At 39.3% G+C, this 20,711-nt stretch overlaps 1 protein-coding gene and 1 long non-coding RNA gene across 5 annotated transcripts in view; one reads left to right on the top strand and one right to left on the bottom strand.

Moving 5' to 3' along the window:
• The window catches only part of PTPRG (protein tyrosine phosphatase receptor type G), a 751,060-nt gene that overhangs the window by 178,922 nt on the left and 551,427 nt on the right, over positions 1-20,711 (top strand). The gene's annotated exons all lie outside the window — the stretch shown is intronic.
• On the bottom strand, positions 6,997-11,206 carry LOC110150400 (uncharacterized). Of its 2 annotated transcripts, none has more exons than XR_002317714.2 (3): positions 11,120-11,206; positions 10,373-10,458; positions 6,997-7,606 (listed from the first exon to the last, which is right to left on the bottom strand). It is a non-coding gene; the product is annotated as an uncharacterized lncRNA (long non-coding RNA). The 2 variants fall into 2 exon arrangements; XR_002317715.2 differs by lacking the exon at positions 6,997-7,606 and adding an exon at positions 9,159-9,458.

The following is a 20,711-nucleotide window of genomic DNA, read 5'->3' as shown; positions in this document are numbered from 1 at the left end:
ATGATCTGTTTTGAGTTAATATTTGTACAAAGTATGAGATTCAGGTCAGTGAGATGCTTCTTTTTGTTCTATTTTCTCCTCCCTTTTCTTCCTCCTGCTCAATGCTTCCACCTCCTATTTTCCTTTACCATATGCACATCTAGTTTATTTAATGTTATTTTTTGAAAAAGACTATGCCCCATATACTGAATTACTTTTGCTCCTTTGTCAGAAATCATCGACTGTACCGTGTTGGTCTCTCTGTGGGTTCTCTTTTCTCTTCTATTGATATATGTGTCTCTCTCTCTGCTAATACCACAGTATTGATTCCTATGGCTGTATAACCAGTCTTAAACTTGAGTGGACAGATTTCTCACACTCTTCTCCTCTCTGATGATTGTATTCTCTTTAGAAGACTTGGTTCTCTGTCCTCCCCCTTTTGTTGTTGCCAGGATTGATCACTGTAATCAGTGCACATGACTTGAGTGTGTCCGTCCCCCTAACCTCCCGGGAAGTCCTGACTTAATGTGGCGTATTTCATCCTGAGGGTTACTTCCGATGGATGAGTGATGTCTGCTTACAGTCCGGTATGTTTAGTTCTCTTTCTGGAATCCAGTTGTGCTGTGAAATGTGAGTGCTGTCTGCCTTGCGTTTAGGATGGGCACGTGGTAGAGGCAGCGCTGGGTGTTTGTCTTCTTGGTATCAAATAAGGCGCTGTTGAATCTTAGCTGAGAAGAGCCAGAAGTTTATGACCGTGGCTGAGGTGGGTGGTGGAGGGCAGGCCTTGCCCACACATTTAATCTAACCTAAATATTTCCAGTGAATCATCATCCTCTATGACCTTGTAACATAAATCTGAGAGGAGCTGTGTTCTTATCTTCAAACTGCAGCGAAGTTTCATTACTGTGGCTTATGTGTAGTGGCTTTGTCTTCTGTGCATCTGGTTATCCTTCGGTCTGCTGTTTAAAATCCCTTTCAAGTTAAAGGATCTCTTGATTTATGACTTGATTTTTTTTACCACTCCCCCACCATGGATAGAGATGTACATGAATTAATGGTTAATTAATAATTAATAAACCATTCATTGTTAGAGTATAGCAAGAAAAATTGGATGAATAATTTTAAGGGAGTGTACTGTCTTATCTCACTTGTCTTAAGGGTTTTTGTATTGAAACTATACAACCATTAAATAGGAAGTACCATCATATTGCTAAGCATGATTGTAAGTAGACAGTTTTCTACTTGGGATGAATAAGATGTTTGTAAAACCATTTTATAATCTATTATAGGCTAGTGGTTGAATTCTGTTGTCTTTAAATTAGGATTGTTCATATTTATTTGCATGGCTAGAAATCTTCTCTATTGGACTGTCTCATTTTCCTGGAGATTCTGATGTGTTAAGGTGTTCCACATACTAAGATTGAGGTGTAGAATTTAATTTTAATTTTCTGTGGCATGTTTCTATTTACAGTAGTTTGGAAATGGAAGAGAGGAAAGAGGCGCTTGGAGTCCTAGCTACTCAGAAAATTGGTTTAAGGCATTGCAGTATCGAATTATGATATTAATTTAAAAAGTTAAAACCATGACTCTTATTCAAATGGAATTAACCCATATAAAATTCAAATAATTAATGAGACAGTAATATGGCCAAGCTGATTGGAAGGGCATTTGGAAGCAGTATTTGTAGCTCACAGTGAAAATGTGATTGCTACCTTTGATTCAATAGTAGTCTCTCTCCTACAGAGTTATAAAACCATAACCTGTTTCTCTTTCTTGAAACTGGTTCCCAATCTACAAGTTAATCTGTAACTTCACTGAGCCTGGTCTTTAATTGTAGTGAATAGCAAGTCAAACAATTATACCTTCCTGTAGAAATTAAATAATGTTGAGATGATTTTGTTAAATACAACTCCAGTGACATTGAGGACATGCTATGTTCTCTTTACCTTATTTCCACGTTTGGGGGGATTTTTTCCCATCAGCTGTTTGTGAGGTATTGTCACACCATGGAGATAGACAATGCCTGGGTTTTATTCACTTTCCACTAGTGTGGATGGCTAGTCCACCTGTCCTAAAGGTGAAGCCATTTGCAAGGTTGTAGTTGAACTATTTGTGATATTTTCATTACTTTCCCCCTTCTTTATTGACTTATGGTACTTTCAGTCTTATCCCTATCCTCCCTTCATTCTTTCACTCTGTTAGAAAGCATTCATGTCTTTCATATTGACTTAACTTATTGTTACTCTTAGAAGAATGGGTTATTGGAGAAGATTGAAGTATAGAGTCCTGAACAATTTTCTTACTATGCTGTCCTGGACTTGGGCGTGACTTTGCCATGTCCTTTTCACCTATGTTACCTTGAGCACATCAGTTAACCTCTAAACCTCTGTTTTGGTCATCTAAAATGGGTTGAACAGTGGTGCTTGCTTTGTAGGGGTATTGTGAGAATTGAAAGATGAAAGGATAAAGATGGTGCTTAGCACTGTAGTATGTGTTTAATAAAGATGATCTCTAAGTTAGCTGTATACAGACATACATATATCTATTTTGGGGGGTATCTTGTTGTTTTATACACTAGATGTTCCCTAAAGTGTTTGCAAACTACTCACTTAAAAGCACCAGGGGGGCACGCAGTAACTTTCTGAAAATAAGACATAGGAGCAGGAACAATTGGCCTCCCAGCTGATGAAAGATTAGTGATTGGTGGGGATGCTGGTGGAGAGTCCTGAAACTGTGTCTTGGGCCAACTGTCGTCATATGGTTCTGTATGACTTGATATTAACATTTTGAAAGAGAAGTAAACTTGGATTGTCACATGTCCTTTTCCTTTTGTAAATGTTGGATCTGATTGATATACATGAAACATTGAACATTGTGTTCTGGGCTGTGTGTAGTGGCCACCAGTTTGCTGTGTTTGCCTTTGGTTGCTTTAGATTATTCCACGAGAAAGGTAAAGTTGTTCACAGTAGACCATGTCAGAATTTAAAGTGATCGCGGCATTTTCCTAGTCTTCCTGCTTTTTTTTTTTTTAACGAGACAGTTGCATTTGGATGGAGTCATGTGGCCCATTAGTGGTGGTACTTTTAATTTTTATGAAAATAGACTATATTTGTCCATATTCTTCCACTTTGAGGGTTATAAGGTTTAACACATATGCATTTTTGAAAGATTCGCCACACATTAAAAAAAAAAGGCATTGATTATTGAAACAGGGGTGGGAAATAAACCAACATTGTAACAGTGGTTATGGTTATTTTTATTTTCTTGTTTATGGTTTTTAATGTACCCTCTTGTCTGTTTAATGTACTCCGCTCATTAATGTACTTTGCCTAATGTGCTTCTGCGACAAATATTTACTGCTTTTATAATCAGAAATAGCAGTAAATGCTATTAAAAAAAGAATATATCACGGGAATGCCTTGACATGTTATAATATGATTATTGATCAGTTTCACGGCCCCAAGATTGTTGCTAGCAAAGTAATGGTTCATTATTTCATTTGCTCCTGGAAAATGATGGTGCATCTTATTGTGCTATTTAGGTATGCTTAGATGGGTCTTCCTAGGCCTGCAGTGATTTTGTTGATGGAATGGGTTTGTGGTTACCGTGGGGCATGTAAGTTGCTGGACCTGCTCCTGGGCAGCTGGCCTGCAGAGGAGACCGTCTGTTTTGGCAGAGCCAAGGGCTGTCCTACTGGGCTGTAGCCCACCAACTGTTGCAGCCACAGTGCCTCAGCTGTTGTGCTTTTTTTCACACTGTTATTAGCCATGCAGACCTTTGTGGTTCAAACCAGGCCACATCTGTTGTCAGTCCCATGACCTTCAAAATCCAAAGCGGAAAGAAATGCAGAACACACTTTTTATCTGAAGGCTTTCTGCAGACATGTCAGTTAACAGGGCTTAGTTAAAAATATTTTTCTAAACTTATTTTGTAAAAGATTTTCATTTTCTTTGCCTCCCTTTAGCAGCGGGTTTTTAAATTAATGATGATTTGAGCAAATTAGTGCTCCTTAGAGTGTGGTCTGTTGATCTCCTACATTCGATCCCACAAGGAGTTGGTAAAAAAAATTTATTCTGGAGCCTCACTGTAGACCAGGAGAATTGTGATCTTAGGGTTGTATTCCTGCACCAAAACTTTAAGAAGAGATTTGGACTTTGGCCTTCCCTGTGGCTCAGGCGGTCAAGAATCTGCCTGTAATGCTGGAGACCCGAATTTGATCCCTGGGTTGAGATCTCCTGTAGAAGGGAATGGCTATCCACTCAAATATTCTTGCCTGGAGAATTCCATGGATAAGAGGAGGCTGGTGGGCTACAATCCATAGGGTCACAAAGAGTAAGACACAACTGAGAGACTGACATTTTCACTTTGGGCTTAAGGATTGTGTGACCCCAGGCACCTCCTATTGTGTCGAGGTAGGCATGAAGTTAGAAAGCCAATACTGAGATACAGGCAACTGGGCACCCTCCGAAATACCAAGACTTCTTAGAAAGTTTGCTTTTGGATGTAAGATTTTGGGGATGATCCTAAAGGCATGTGCTGTGCTGTGCTGTGCTTAGATGCTCCGTCATGTCCAACTCTTTGTGACCCCATGGACTGTAGCCCGCCAGACTCCTCTGTCCATGGGGATTCTCCAGGCAAGAATACTGGAGTGGGTTGCCATGCCCTCCAGGGGATCTTCCCAACCCAGGGATCGAACCCAGGTCTCCCGCACTGCAGGTGAACTCTTTACCAATTGCGCTACTAGGCAAATGCTGACGGTCCTTGTAGAAAGAACAACTGTATTCCCAGGGTAAACATAGTGATTCGTTAGTTATGTTTTCCAGAAATAGTAATGTCTAAATTGAAATTGTTCTCTTCTCTGTATATGCTCTGTGTCCTCTCAACTTAGTTACTTCTGAAAAAGAGTGGTCCAAATGCCATATTCTATTTTTTTTTTTCTATATTCTTCAGTGCCAAGGCATCAGACCTCCAGGCATATTCATGAGCCCTTCATTTGCAAAGCTAGAGCAGTGGAGAAACCAGGGGACCAGATCCCTCTATAAAAATACATCCCACTCAACGCCCCATTGAGTTAGCTTCTTACCCAATAGAAGAGGGAAAAAGGAAGCAATTGATTTCCTCTAATTTGAGGGACTGGGGTCGGTAGAGAGAAGGAAAAGGGAGGGTTTCACTGAATGATTCTAGGTCACCTTTTGTCCTGGGGGCAGGAGTGTTAAGAGAAAGTAAGCAACATGTTTCCAACAGTTTAGGTGGAGATTCATTTTATATAGTATATTCAAAATATCATTGTGATATGTATCCCAAACAAAATAGTAATAAGATACTTTATAATGATTTTTTTCTTACTAAGCATTTGAAATCCTTTTGTGGGTTTTATAGCACATCAGAGTTCAGGGTTGCCCCAGGTAACTCCTGTATTTGACAGTATAGTTGGAAGGGTTTCTTCTAATCCCCAGTTCTCAGTTCAGATGAGAACATATGCCTTTGTGGAACATCCTATTTTTCTGTTGTAGCGAGAATGAGTTGTTTTCTCAGCAGTTACTTGGTGTTAGGGTAATGCCTTCCTGTGTAGGCTGTAGTGTTATAATTCTCTTTGCAAGCTCTTGTAATAATTTTCAGAAAATTATCACTTTTATCATAGTACTTTTAGTTGAAACTAGAGAGTTTTACAGGAGATTCTTTCAGTGTGAAATCTCTTAAAGGGCAATAGAAAATAACTGTTTCGTCTGGGACATAGGTTGGGGCAACTGCAGTATCTTGAGGGGTCTTTGGAACAGAATGTGTAATATGACAATGGACCTGGTTCAGAGGTCACTGTAGTAGTCCAAACATGTTCTGTGTTAATGTTTAGGTCTCTAAATTTTTTTTAAAAAAACTAAATATGCACCATCTATTTCCCTGTTACAGGCCCTCAGACTTCATAGGGAGGTCTCAGTGGAGCTTCATTTTTGCTATTCTGTGTCTTTAAAGTGTCTGGGTTTGAATTCCTTTCTTTGTCCTGTGCAGTGTAATGTGACTTCGGCAAGGTTCTTAACAATTTTGTGCCTTGGGAACTAGAAAGCTGGGAGGATTTACCCCTCAAAGTTCTGCTTAAGATTAAATGAGATCATCCAGCTGAAGAATGCAGTGCCTCCCAATACATAGTTAAGTGCTAAAGAAATATTAGCTATCTCAGCATCTTTATTAATTATTTTTGTTAATTTTAGAGACTTAAAGCACTGCAGGAGGAATTATAGGAATGATTTTTTTTTTTTATGTTGGGATAGAGGTTAAAAAAATACTTCTTTCTGAAACATATTAACAACCTTTTTTTTTCCCCTTCCACAGTATCTTTAGCTCCACTCCCCATTCCATTACTGTTTTGTCCTGGGTTTAGCATAGTTCTGCTCTGGGTAAAATTACTTTAATATGAACTCTCTGGTTATAGCATCTCTATTAAAGGCCCTTCTCCGATACTGAGTGAAGGGAAAAGTCCTCAATGCACCTCACAAAGTCCTTTCTCAGAAACATTGTTTCCTGAATAAAACCTGAGAGGTCATGTATGATTTCTACATTGCCTAAAATATGCAGCCTTTTTGGTTCCATTGTGGGAAATGTCAGAAAAATGGTTTGCCTGACTGTGGGGTGGTACAAAAGGAAAACCTCAAGTTTCTGCCAGCTTCTAACCCCACCCATTTTTCTCACATTTTCACTTACTACTCACTCACTGGTTATGCAGAAGTGATATTTAAGAGTGACTGTGTTTAATAAACCTTTGCAAGCAATATTTAAAGGAGTGTTTATTTTTCAAAATTCACTCAGGATTTCTGTAATCTTCAGGCCTGTAGTTCTGGTACGTGGTTTGTACCAATTTGTCTCAGAGTGTTTTATTGCATATCTTTCTCATCTGCTGTCTAAAAATCAAAGGAACAGTTTGTTCCATTCAATTTGCCTGATAGGGGAGCCTCCAAAGATACAAAGTTGCCTTTCAGCATCATTATATTAAAAAAAAAAAAAAAAAGAAACTGTCTTCTTATTCCCCCTCCTAACCCCACTTTGACTATATTGCGGAGTCATAAAAGGATTTACATTGAGAGTTGAAATTGTCTCCTTGAAATTGATTTTATTCAGTTTCTTGTATACAAATAGTTAGGAGAGGAGAACAGAACTGAACTTTCAATTTTGAACTTAACTGTTCTAAAGTCATAAAACTGCTTTTCCATTTGACTCTTCAAATGGATCTTGCAATATAATTGGTCAGAGTCAGATGTTTTAGAAAGGCACAACCAGAAATGAAAACAAGAATAAAATTGCTTATTTAGTAGCTGCCAGTTGTTCATCAGAAGCAGGCTTTTGGTTAAATACTTCTTTTTCCTAAAAAAGCAAAATAAGTCTTTTTCATACCATTAGTTTGAAGACATTGCTTATAGAGCTAGTTAAAGCTGATTTAGAGATAAATGCTTTAGCCATCTTGATGTGATCTGATGAAAATTTCCATGTGGTTAGAGTTTTTAATTAAATCATTTTATTTAAGATTGTAATAGCCCTTTTAAATTATTTTCCTTGAGACTTGCTTTGTGTTATTTGAAGTTAATCACTCCTCTTGAAGCAAAGCAGAATGCACAATATTTCTTCTGATGATTTCTTTCTGCAGTTGAGAAAAAAGCAAACCACATTATTGCTGGGAAGGAAGTGAAGCTAATGCCTAATACAAATGGAGATAACAGAAAGCGCTTGCAGCCCTGGGATATTCAGAGGATCAACATTAAAGTGGTTGCCTGGGCAATACTACCCTATTACTTGGGTAATTTTTTTTCTCTTAAATTTCAGAAAGTAGAAATGGTCCTGTAGATGGACTTAGAATAACGAAGAGAGAAGTATTTTGGCAATTTATTGCCCTACCAGTTACCAAGTATATTTGTCCCTGAGAACTTTTTTATAACTATAGACATTCCTCAACAGTTCCTAAAGACAAAATTTCTGTACTTGTGCAAAGATGAACTCCTGTAATTTAATTTATTAATTATTCTTCACTCGGGTTCCTCAACTGTCCTATTGCTCACACTTGTGGAAGAGACGGGGCTCTTTTGGTCGTTGTTGTGAAAGTGGCGTGTGGCTTTTGATTTTATTTTAAGGCCGATAACATAATTTATTCATTAACCTGAGGTAAAATTGGTATATAATGTGAGTTTCAGCTATAGAACATTACCTTCCTGTGTTTGTGTATACTTCAGAGGGCTCCCCACCGTTAGTTGCCATCCATCACCGTGAAGTTCACCCCCACACCCCTATCCTCTGCCCCGGTGCTCCCTCCCAGCCTGTTTTTGTATCTGTGATTCTTGTTGTTGTTTTATATTGTTTGTTCATTTGTTTTGCTTGTTAGATTTTATATGAGTGAAATCATAGTGTTTTATCTTTTTCTACCTTATTTCACTTAGGATAATACCCTTAAAGTCCATCCATTTTGTTGCAGATGGCAAGATTTCTTCTTTTTCTTGGCTATGTTGTATTCTATCAGCTTCCCAGGTGGTGATAGTGGTACAGAACCTGCCTGGAAATTGAGGAGATGCAAGAGATGCAGGTTAGATCTTTGGATTAGGAAGATCCCTCTGGTGTAGGAAGTGGCAGCCTGCTCCAATATTCTTGCCTGGGAAATCCCATGGACAGAGGTGCCTGGTGGGCTAAAGTCTCAGCTCAGTTCAGTTGCTCAGTCGTGTCCAACTGTTTATGACTCCATGAATGCTACAGTCTATGGGGCCACAAAAAGTTGGACATGACTGAGCGACTTAGCACACAGTCTTCCACTGTGTGTCTGCTACATCTTCTTATCCATTTATCTATCAATGAATGCTTAGCTTGTTTCCATACTTTGGCTGTTGTAAATAATACTATGGTGGACATAGCGGTACACATATCCTTTCAAATTAGTGTTTTCTTATTCTTTGGATAAATACCCAGAAGTGGAATAACTGGATCATATGGTAGTTCTATTTTTAATTTTTAGAGCAATCTCTGTATTAGTTTCTATAGTGGCTGCAATTTACAATTCCACACATAGTATATAAGAGTTCCCTTTTCTCTACATCCTTGCTACCACTTGTAATTTGCTGTCTTTTTGACGACAGCCATTCTGACAGGCGTGAGATGATACGTCACTGTTGTTTTGATTTGCATTTCCCTGATAGTTAGTGATGTTGAACATCTTTCCACCTGTTATCTGCCTCTTGACTATCTGTATGTCTTCTTTGAAAAAAAGTCTGTTTGGCCTTTGCCCGTTTTTTAAATTGGGTTCTTTTGTTGCTGTTGAGTTACATGAGTTCTTTATTTCTGATATTAATCTTTATTGAATATATCATTCACAAGTATCTTCTCTCATTCAGCTGGTTACCTCTTTGTTTCACAGATGCGTCCTTCACTGTGCATAAGCTGTTAAATTTGATGTAGTCCCATCTGTTTATTTTTGCTTTTGTTTCTCTTGACTTTGGAGTCATATCTCCTCCCTTTAAAAAAAAAAAAAGAATCTTTAAGACCAACGTGAAGGAGATTACCGCCTCTGTTTGCTTGTAGGAATTGTATGGATTCAGGTCTCATGTTGGAGTCTGCAGTCCAATTTGAGTTGATTGTGGTGTATGGTGTGATATAGTGGCCTGTTGTAATTCTTTTGCATATGGCTGTCCAGTTTTCCCAGCACCATTTTTTTGTAGACTTCTTTCCCCATTGTATATTCTTGGCTCTTTTGTTGTCAGTTAATTGTCCACATCTGTGTGGGTTTTTTCTGGGCTCTTTAGGGTTCCATTGATCTGTGTGTCTGCCTTTATGCCAATATAGAGGGTTTTTTCCTTTTTTTTTAAGAGAATCATTTGGGGAGGCAGAGAGAAGCCAGTTGGGCTTAAAGCCATATGCTTGTCCATGTTTAAACAATGATAAAATTGCTTAAAAAAACATTCAACCACCTTCAGTGTCCATAGTAGGGTATTGTATACCTCTGTAAGCATAATATAGGCAGGTAATTTTTTTCTTATACAATACTGATAATATAGTTATGCACTATTTAGGTCTAAAAGAAAATATAGTGATAATAAGTATTCTTACCTTCTTTTCCTCCACTGTGTTTGTAAATAGATGTTTCTGATTTGCCTCTAATTAATTACTTTTTGCTAATTGGACATGTAAAAGCAATTAATTGCTTGATTAAACTAGTGCAAATCCTAATTCAGGTGAAAAGGGGCAAAGGGGAAATTTGTAGAAAGTAATAATAAAACTGAAACTAAGCCAAGTAGGCTTTTGGTCAGGTGTATGTGAATATTAGGCTACTATTTGTTTTAAATTTTCCCTCTGTGAACAACCTTTTCCCACCCCCAACCTCCGACACAGCTGCAAATGTAGATTTTATGAATGATTTGTCTTCACTCACCCTGGGGGCCTAGGTGATGAGCCACTGTTTTGTGCTCTTGCCAGTATCCCCTCCAGGACAGCAGAGTCACGTTTTCAAAGCATACACTGAGGAAAATGTTATACAGTTAGATTATGGTAATGGTTGCACAGCTCTGTAAATATACTAAGGCCCATTATGTATCAAGAAAGCTGTTTTAAAGGAAAGCACGTGTGAGACATTGATTGCTCACTTGGAGTCCTTCACTGCTTTCCCAGACTGACTCAAAGCTCATCCTGCAGGGTCTTGCACGTGTTCCTCCCCCTCCTCCTCCTCTCCACACCGGCTCACCGAGCTTCAGCCAGGCCGGCCTCCGTACACCACCGTCCTTCCTGGCTCAGTATCCTCATCCATGCTTCCCCCACCCTGCCGCCACCAGTCTTGACCTCAGCTAAAGTGATATCTCCTTTATTGATTGATCTTTTTACTTTCCTTCCGTACTAGTATTTTTCCCTATTGCATCATGCTTCTTTCACTTAATTTTTGTATTTATTTTACCATGTACACAAATGATAATTTATGTATGGATTGATTGAACCTGCTAGTGGAAGGAAAGCTTCAAGATGGTGGGGGTAATGTTCAGTTCAGTTCAGTCACTCAGTCATGTCTGACTCTTTGCGACCCCATGGCCTGCAGCATACCAGGCTTCCCTGTATGGTATGTGTTGTTGAGTTCCTTGGTGGTGTTGTATTCTGCCTTGGAAATTTCGACCAGGGATACCTGCCTTACCATGTTTGCTAGAAATCTTCCTTCTGGCAAGAAAGGGATAGGAACTACTGAGACAGATAGTGTGGAGGTCCAGTGGGTATTTTGTTGCCTAGCAATGCAGAACTCTTGAGACATAGACAGCTGGAGGCCACAGGGTGGTTGGCCAGCCAGGATTTATACAGTGCCTGTAACGTGGCCCCAGAGGCGCAGGTTTCTGGGTTCACTAGGCTAGTTAGGTCTGACCACACTGTGACTGGCTGGTGTCTAGGGAAAAGCTGTGTTGTGGTTGGAATGCCCTCTGTGTGTTCCCGGAGCCCAGGGGCTTAGGGCTTGTGCCTGCAGTATGTTTTCTACCATCTACCGTGGTCAGGAGTTATCTTGGGGAGTACTTTTGTCACTGTGGAGCTTACTCCCTCCAAATTCTGGAAATGTGCATTATGGCACATTTTGCTAAGCTTGATAAGATGTGCCATAGTTTTAAAATGGACACCCAACAATACTTAAGTAGAGTTTTTTTCTTTGCTGATTTCTTTTTTTTCTGTGAAAAATACCCATCTCATTGAATATTTTTCATTCAATATTTCATAGGGACTATCTGGAGAAGGACATGGCAACCCACTCCAGCATTCTTGCCTGGGAAATCCCATGGACAGAGGAGCCTGGTGGGCTACAGTCCATGGGGTTGCAAAGAGTCGGACATGACTGAGCAACAGAAGATGAAGAAGATAAGTATATACATGCCTCAGCTATATAAAAGGCCCAAGTTCTAAAGTTTATTCTTTGTTTCTCAGGGATAAAACGTTGTCAGGCAGTCCCAGCTATAAATTTTAAACAAAAGAAAATATGAATTAAGGAAGTTTATTAATTAGTGTCTCAGTTTGTTTCCATAACTGAAATTTAACTTCATATTTCTGCTTTAATGTAAGAGACTTTCTTTTTATACACAAATTACCAATGTCTGTATAATTGTAATTGAATATTTTCCATATCATGTTAGGAAAATCACTGTACTTTTTTTCTGGTGAAACTATCAGAACATGATTGTATCTCACACAATTGGCAACAGTGGTGGGAGGAAGTGGCTTTGACAAATTCTTTCTTTTGAAATTGTTAGGGTTTTAGTTTCCAGAGGCCCATGGAAAAACTTTATCACTTGTGATGCTTATTTAGTTTTGAGCAGGTGGAGTAACTATTAATTCACAGATGTTGTTATGAATCCTAAAAGTCAAGTTTTGTGAAGAATTGTTGTAGCATAGGGTCAGTTATGCAGGCTTGAGAGGAATGTCTGGTTCAAGGCTATCTGTTCTTAACAAAAGTTACATGCCTTTTCTGAATAATTGTACCTAAGCCACAGGATTATTGGAAGAAGTATGTGAGTCACTGTGTTGATGGTAGTTTTAGTAGTGCCTTTTTCATAGACAAAGACTGAAGTTAGTAACTAACTTATTACTGAGTTAGGCCATGGGTGGAAAACCCAGATGCCTATAGAAACTAGATAAGAAATATACATCATCAGTGGGACTGGATGGGGTCATGATTCTTCTCTGAAGATACACTCACTGCTTATATAGTGCATATTTTTCTGTTTGAGAACAAAGTTCATATTTCTTATCAATAAATACAGATTCTAGAGTTCTTTCTCAGATTTTCTCATGTTGACAAGTAGTTAAACACAAATACATGTATACACCTACAGTGGGTGAAAAAACATCTGAGTCCATGACTGTATTCACCATGGTGGACACCAGTTGGGACGGCTAAGCTGAATCTGCCAGTTCTGTCGATCACTAAGGATTCAAACATGTGGCACAGTTGTAAAATGAGAAGTACAGATTTGTGGCAGTTGACATGAATACAAAATTATCTATGCATGATCTTCCCAGGAATCTTGTAAAAACTAGAGACTTGATTCTTGGAGAACCAAGCAGTAGTAAAATGGATTGGGAGGGTTGGTTATTTCTGTATGATGTTTGAAGTCAGGAGTCCATTTCTTTTTTAGGAGGGTGCCTCTGAGCAAGAGTGAACTGTTGATATTTTTCAGATAATGAGCCCCCGTTTAAATCAGTTATTTAAGTGTACCTTTTCTCAGATCTATTGTGAAGTGTTTTTTTATTTCTGAAGTTTTTAAAACTGTGACATAGTTGATAGCAGATGAATCACTCTAGTTTTTTGGGTTTCTTTTAGTTGTGTCAGATTTAAAAGGAAAAAAATCTTCCTTTTTTTAATCAGTGTTATTTTAGCATAAAATGCAGAAGAGAAGTTTATTATTTTGCCTCTTACCTGTCTGAAGCCATTTTTACAAGCCTATAAAAATGTTTTCTATTTCCCTCTAGGATACTATATTGCGGTGTGATTTCTTCTTTCTTTGAACTGCCTTTGAGTTTTAGTTATCTGTTTTACTTAAAAAAGTCATGGCTCTTTATTAGGCTCTTTATTAGGTATCTTTATCACTTTAGATGATGAAAAATACTTTTTTTGTTGTAGTTGGGACAGTAGGTACATCTGAATGTGATAAAATAGGTAATCTACTGTAATAGAATCTATTGTATTTGAGGTTAGCTCAGTATCCCAAACAACTGCAGGGAACATTTGTAATGCAGTAGTTACAAAGGAATGCACTTTTTGATTCTACTTTTTGGGAAGTTCACTAAGTACTTTTCCTGCAATTAATTGAAATACAGGCACAAAAGGAGATGAGAGCCTGATGGAATATTTAATTACTTTAACTATAATTTGATACTTTTGCCCATTGTAGTCACAAAAAAGATAAAGATTTATTCATTTTAGACTATTGTGTGGGATTTAATGTTGTTAAATGCTCTCAAAATTTAGAGACGATTATACTTGACAGAGATTTCACCATCCTTGAGGGATCTTTAATTTGTTTGTTGTATAAGCAGTTATAATAGATATAAACAGCCTGCTTAACTGCTTATCTGCCATTCTGGAAATAGACATTCTGCATTTGAAAATGTGAGTGCATATTATTTATATTGTAGTGGGCTTCTTTTTGGCACTAACTCTGGAAGAGAACTAGGACTCTTAATATGAGAGCCATCCATCCATTGTCCTAAGTAATTTCCATCCTGGCACTGGGGAACCAGAATTTCTTTGACATTTTCATTTTTGGATGGAAGCTGACCAATTCTCCCAGGCTTCTAAGTCCCTTTAGAATTACCTGGAACTGGACATATAGTTAGGTGGAAATACCTTCAAGTGTCACTCTACTATTTTGTTTTGGATACAAGATATGTGACTGTGTTGTAGATGGAGTACAGGGCTGTTCTCTTCTTAAACAGACTCTGGTTTCACCTTGACATAACTACCATCACACCCCTATTCTGCTATAGGAGATCAAAAACAGACATTAGTTGTACTCTGTAATTTCTGTTCACACATTTGTAATTTTGAAAGAGAGCATTATTTATCAATCCATAACTATTTATTTTTATGTAGCTTCAGTGATCTTTCTCTTACAGAGAAACCTATGGAAAGACATCTATGTAAGGAACGTTATTTAATGTGTTGTTAAATGAGCCAGTCTCTGTGTGTGAGAAATATTCAGCCAGTAAGTTAACATGGCTTGAAACATTTTTCCCCTCTCAAGTCAACATTTCTGTAAAACACTGAAAGTAAAGAATGACACCAAGTCCTTCTGAAGATACTGTTAAGGCAGATGGGATACACAGCTGCCTTTATATTCCCAGAATAAAAAACATTTATTGTTACAAATTCAGTTTGGTGGCTGTGGGAAATTAAATCATGCACATAGGAAATCATTTTGTTGATATCTTCTGTGGTAGGTAAGCTCTTAGGATATTTTTATAGGAAAGGATTGGGCCCTTGGGTCTGGAAACATTTTTATCTTTTTGCTTTAGGCTGGAAATGCAGTAGGCTCCATAGAAGTTGTGAGAGGTGATAGAGTTTATGAACACTCCCTGATGAAAAGACCTGTCACTCAGTCAGCTTTCTGCATAACAACCAGCTTAAGATTTCCCCCTGCTGAGTGAGACATGGGAATCATTGGCTAGTTAATGCTATTGGTTTTGAAATCTCTACGTTTATCCTGTCAGCATTGAGAGACACATTCTCCTGGATGATGGGAGTAGCTGGACTTTCCCTCAGTAAAATCGTATTCTCATATTATTATTATACTATCCAGACTCTTGAAAGCTACCCAAGTTTGATAGTCCTCATGTCCAGGTTTGTTATCTGTGTGTGTTGGTTCAAGTGTCATCAGACACAACCTCTTTCAAGAGGAGTGAATAGCAGTGTATACTGTTGGGCATTCTTTCTTTCTTCTCCACCTGTTATATCATTGTGAACCCTATTTCTTAAAGTATTATAAGCCACTGCAAGCTCTCCTGAGCTTCTTGCTCTCAGATGATTTCACCTCCATAAGCCACAGTAGGCTTGGTGCTGCAGAACTTGGAAGAATATGGAATATATGTTTGCATAACACCAAGCCTCCCTCTTGACAGTCACCTGATAACCATAGGCAGATTTACACTTCCTGTCTGTTCTGAGTAGTAAAACTGGATATTTTCATAAGCATGCACCATTTTTAATTGTGTAATTAAGTTGCTGACATAAGCAAGTAAGCAGTTTCACATTAAGGTAAGGATCCGTAAAGGCATGCATTTGCATAATTCAATTTTCTGCATAGAAGATATTGAAAATCAATAGCATGATTCATAACCTCACCATATCATTGCCATGCTGCCGTTGGTTGGCTGTTGGAGTTTAGAAGAGTACAGAGAGTATTAAAATTGATTGAATTTGGCATGCTGAGTCTGTATCTTTACTTGGGAACCACAGATTGTTTCTTTTTGTAAATCTTTGCTCCTTGCCAATGAGATGTTAGGTTGCTTAATATACTCTGTATACAGTTTTTGACTGCTGTTCAAATAATTTTTAAAAGTTGCTTTTAGGGAGCACTTTGTCATATGATCAAAATACATTTGAAAAAGGGACTTGAAATTGTGTTTTCAGTAATGGCGGTACAAGTAATACATGATTATGTTCTCATGAGGAGGAGAAATCATACACTACTGATATAGATGGAATAAAAGGAAAAACTAAATATAGTTACCTTTAATGAATAGTTGATGTGTTAAAAGAAATCTGGTGTTGGGGTGGTAAAGATCTTTGCCACCTGGTTCATTTCTGAGCTGCTTCCTAAAAATTGCCTTTTAGATACTCCAGCTAGTTCCTTCTAGCTTCGTGGTTTAGATGTTTGCTCTTTCTGATAGTTGAGCAGTGATTAAAAAGCGAGACAGTAGGGAAGAAGACAGTGTTTTTGCTTGTGGCTCATGAAAGCACACATTAACACACACACACACAGACTGTAGACTCTAACATAGGCATCATCAGTTTTTCACTCACTCACTCACTCATTACTGAACGCATCCCATATATTAAGCTCTGTCAGGTGAGGTAGGCTGAGAGCTCTTTGTCTCAGGGACATTGACACGCTTCATAGGTTATATAGCATGTCCTTCCAAAGCAGGTCTTCCTGCCCTTTCTCACCTTGCTGAGTTCAACCTATGTCATTCCTAAGTACTTTGGGGGATGTGATGGCCAAGTTAACCCACTCTCCGTGGGATGGCCCCGGCCTCTTCACTTCTGGTCTGTTGGTCTTTATACAGCGAAGCCATGCCCCTTATTTTTGGCCCAAGTGAAACCCCCTTTAGACAGGCAGTCCCACTGCCCAGGGCAGATGCATTGCACTACCTTGTGATGTGTTTGGATGGCTGGGAAAATAACTGCACTTCGGGGTATGGGTTCTGTTCCTTCACACAGTCAGGGGAAGCATCTTCTGATGTGTACCTCCCTTGTGTCTTGAGTTGGCCATATCTTTGTAGACGTGCTTTGTCACTAATAGTTTAGTGGGCTTGGATAGCTGCCGGATGTGAGACCCTAAAGCCTCTGGCTTGTATGCAGTCAGGTAAAGAGTGTTGGGACTACCATCTCCTTCTAAGTACTTGGCTAAAGTACTTACCTGATGAAGCTTTGGCCTCCGTAGCACCACATTGCCGGCAAGATGGGTAATGCAACCGCTGGTGGGCTTTGTTCTTCTTTGCTGCTCCCTGATATTCTCAAAGGTTCTGAGAAATAAAGGGGCTTCCCAGGTGGCACTAGTGGTAAAGAACCTGCCTACCAATGCAGGAAATGCAGGAGATGTGGGTTGATCCCTGAATCAGGAAGATCCCCTGGAGGAGGAAATGGCAACCTACTCCAGTATTCTTAGGGTTTCCCTGATAACTCAGTTGGTAAAGAATCCACCTGCAATGCAGGAGACCCCGGTTTAATTCCTGGGTCAGGAAGATCCGCTGGAGAAGAGACAGGCTACCCACTCCGGTATTCTTAGGCTTCCCTTGAGGCTCAGCTGGTAAGAATGTGCCTGCAATGTGTGAGACTTGGGTTCGATCCCTAGGTTGGGAAGATCCCCTGGAGAAGGGAAAGGCTACCCACTCCAGTATTCTGGCCTGGAGAATTTCATGGGCTATACAGTCCGGGGGGTCACAAAGAGTCAGACACGACGGAGCAACTTCTACTTTTTACTTCCCAGTATTCTTGCCTAGAGAATCCTATCATGGACAGAAGAGCACGGTGGGCTACAGTTCATAGGATCACATAGAGTCAGACATGACTGAATCGACTTAGCATGCACACATGCTTAATGTATGACTGACTGAGAAGTAAAACACTTACTTTCTAGCAAAAAAAAAGAAAATTGGGGTACTGGGAGTGGCGAATGTGATTCTAGTGGGTCTGGTATAAAGTGTATAAATTAATATCCTTTAGGATAACCTTATTCTTTTTTTTTTTATACCTGGTTCATTTGTTTGTGAGCAGAAGCTGGCTGGAACTCTGGTTCAGTTCATATTTGTCTTAAGTGCTCAGGTTGATGCCACACTGGTGTGATTCTTGCAGTAGGCCATTCATTTCTTTGGCCAGTTCTTTACTAAAATTAAAATAGGCTTATTTAACCTGGCAAGTTACAGGCTGTGAGCATGAGTGGACAGTGTCACGATGTACAGGGCCTAACATCCAGCTCCACAGGGAGGTTTGTGGTTCTTATCGCTGGCTGAAAAACAGAATAGCCTGGAAAACTTTTAGCAACAACAACAAAAGATGCTGCTATTTTGATTCCACACCTTAGACTAAAGATGCATCTCTGGAGGCAGGGTCCAGAATATAGGGTCTTTAATTTTTGTTCTGTTTTTAAAGCAGCTGGGGTTGAGAGAGCTCTAGTCCAACAATAGCATTTTCTGCATGGAAAAATTGATTCTTGGGTGTTGTATCCTGTTTGAAGGCCACCAAGGTCACATTAGTGACATTGGGGGGGAAAGTGAGCATTGGTAGGTAATTGGTCATGTAACTATAAGCTTTCCAGGGGTTGATTTCAAATTGACTTTGTCCTGAGTTCAATATTTTCAGCAGAATTGACCCGTAGATTTTGCATTATCTGGCTTGGTTCCATTTTGAGCACCTTTGCTGATCCTGTGCTTGACTCTCAACCACCCCCATGAGGCTTCAACTTTTGTCATAATACCTTCAGTAAGAGAGAGAAGACTCTCTCTGACTGGCTGGTGTCCCCATTCCCAAACATCTATATCACTGAGCTAAACATACCAACCTCACAGGATTGGCATAAAGAATGACACCAGGGACTCTGAGCAAAGCACCTTTTTCAGCTCTGGGCATGTGGTACTTTTTAAATACCTGATAACATAGTGGAAATTTGTTGCAGTGTCTCTGTTTTGGTAATCTGCATACCCTACTCCACTGGCTAGGTCACAAGTCATGGATGGGATAGCCAGTCCTGTTGCCCTGGCAGCTCCAAAGGTGGGCTTTGTTTGACTTACGCTGCTGAATCACTGCAAACCATGCCCCTGACCCCATGGTATATATGGGAATGGGGGCACGGTTTTTAGTCATTTTCCTAGTACAAAGAGGAAGGATTATTTGGGAGTAACTATTTAGATGAGATCGGGCGCGTTCAGGGTGGTATGGCCATAGACTGGGAGTAACTATTCAGAGTGAATTAGCTCTAAGAAGTGTAGTAAACAGATACATAAAATGTTTCCCATATACACAGAAATAAGCTGAACAATTAGGAAACTTTTTAATGGGTATTTGGCTATGTAGGTGAACCTCAGTTTTCCTGTCTGTAAAATAGAGCTAAAAATACCAACCTCTAGGGTCATTATGAAGATAACACAAGTTGCTATGAACAGATCATGAAGTCAAGCAACTAGTTTGCTTTAGTGGAGGAAAAAAATAGATGAAGAGATGGGAAATTTTGTTTTTGATCCCTGGAAGCTTAGAATGACCAACTTTCTGAGATTCTGAATGGCTCGCCTGCAAGAGCATAGGATGGATTGGATCATATGTACCTAAACCTTCATCATTCTTATAAAATGGTTTAGTAACTTAGGTTTTGACTCTGTCATTCAGGACCAAACAGTGGGCATACATGACACCCAGTTTACTGATGTTATGTTTGGATTTTATAAGATTCTCATTTCCCTCTAAAGGGCTTGTATCTGTGGAGTAGCTCTTGTTCAAGCCTTATTCCTTTTAAAGCCAGTCTTGGCAATTGACATGGAAGCAAAAAGTGTAATGCTTACATATTCCCTGATTTTTCTTCATGACCATCACATTGTGAACAAAATTAATACCATCATGGTGAGATGATTATTATTATCACTACTCTGGCTAATTTGAATAGAGAATGTATTGTGCTTTCCTGGTGCCTTCAGAGTCTTAAACTGAATATATAGTTCCTGTAAGCATTTTCCTTGCTTTTCAAAGGCACACTTGATTTTGTTTGGGTGCATTTAAATATTAACACAGACAGCTGGGATGTATTGTTTGAAGTGTAGTTCCAGTTCATTTTGGATTCTGGGCACCTGTGATGCTTGTCTTCTGACACATCAGTGCAATCAGGTGTGGGCTCACCACAGAAGAAATTTGCATCCATGAAGTGGCTAGGAGGGGAGGGCTTTGAACACTGTAGCAGGCAGATGGAAGCTGTTGATAATGGGGTAGAAAATTGGATTCATTTTGAGTTTTCAAAGAAATGCATCATTAAACAGTGCTTCTTTTCTGAGCATTGCTGGCCTTGGAGGGTTTCAAGTTTCATATCTTCAGATATAATAGGTGACTCTCTGGGATCCAGAGTTTGTGGAGGACTGGTTCTTACCACGGGGTGGCTTCCAGGCCTGAGACTGTGCTGTGTTTGGATGGTGGAGGCCCGAGCTTTGTGGCTTGCATGCTTATGTTGGATTCCTTTATCTGCTGCATACTCAGTGTCACTGAGCGTTCATTCCTCCGTCTGTAAAAGAGGTGGAATGACTCCTTGCTCAGTGAATGTTCAATAAGGCTGGAAGCACTTTGCACCTAGGATATAGGCTTATACACACAGTTGGAACCAAAACTGTGAGTTCCAGATCTACTAGTTGTTAAAGTTACTCAACTACTCTAAGCTTTAGTTTGCTTATCAATAGAATGGGCCCGTTACTGAAACACTGCATCTGTTGCCTGGTGGTGTGTTGCAGATTATATAAGATAATTCATGTAAAGGGTTTAGTGCACCTTGGGTTCA

Source organism: Odocoileus virginianus, chromosome 26 (assembly GCF_023699985.2).
Source record: "Odocoileus virginianus isolate 20LAN1187 ecotype Illinois chromosome 26, Ovbor_1.2, whole genome shotgun sequence".
Classification (NCBI taxonomy): Eukaryota; Metazoa; Chordata; class Mammalia; order Artiodactyla; family Cervidae; genus Odocoileus; species Odocoileus virginianus.
This window is presented reverse-complemented; position numbering and strand designations above follow the sequence as displayed.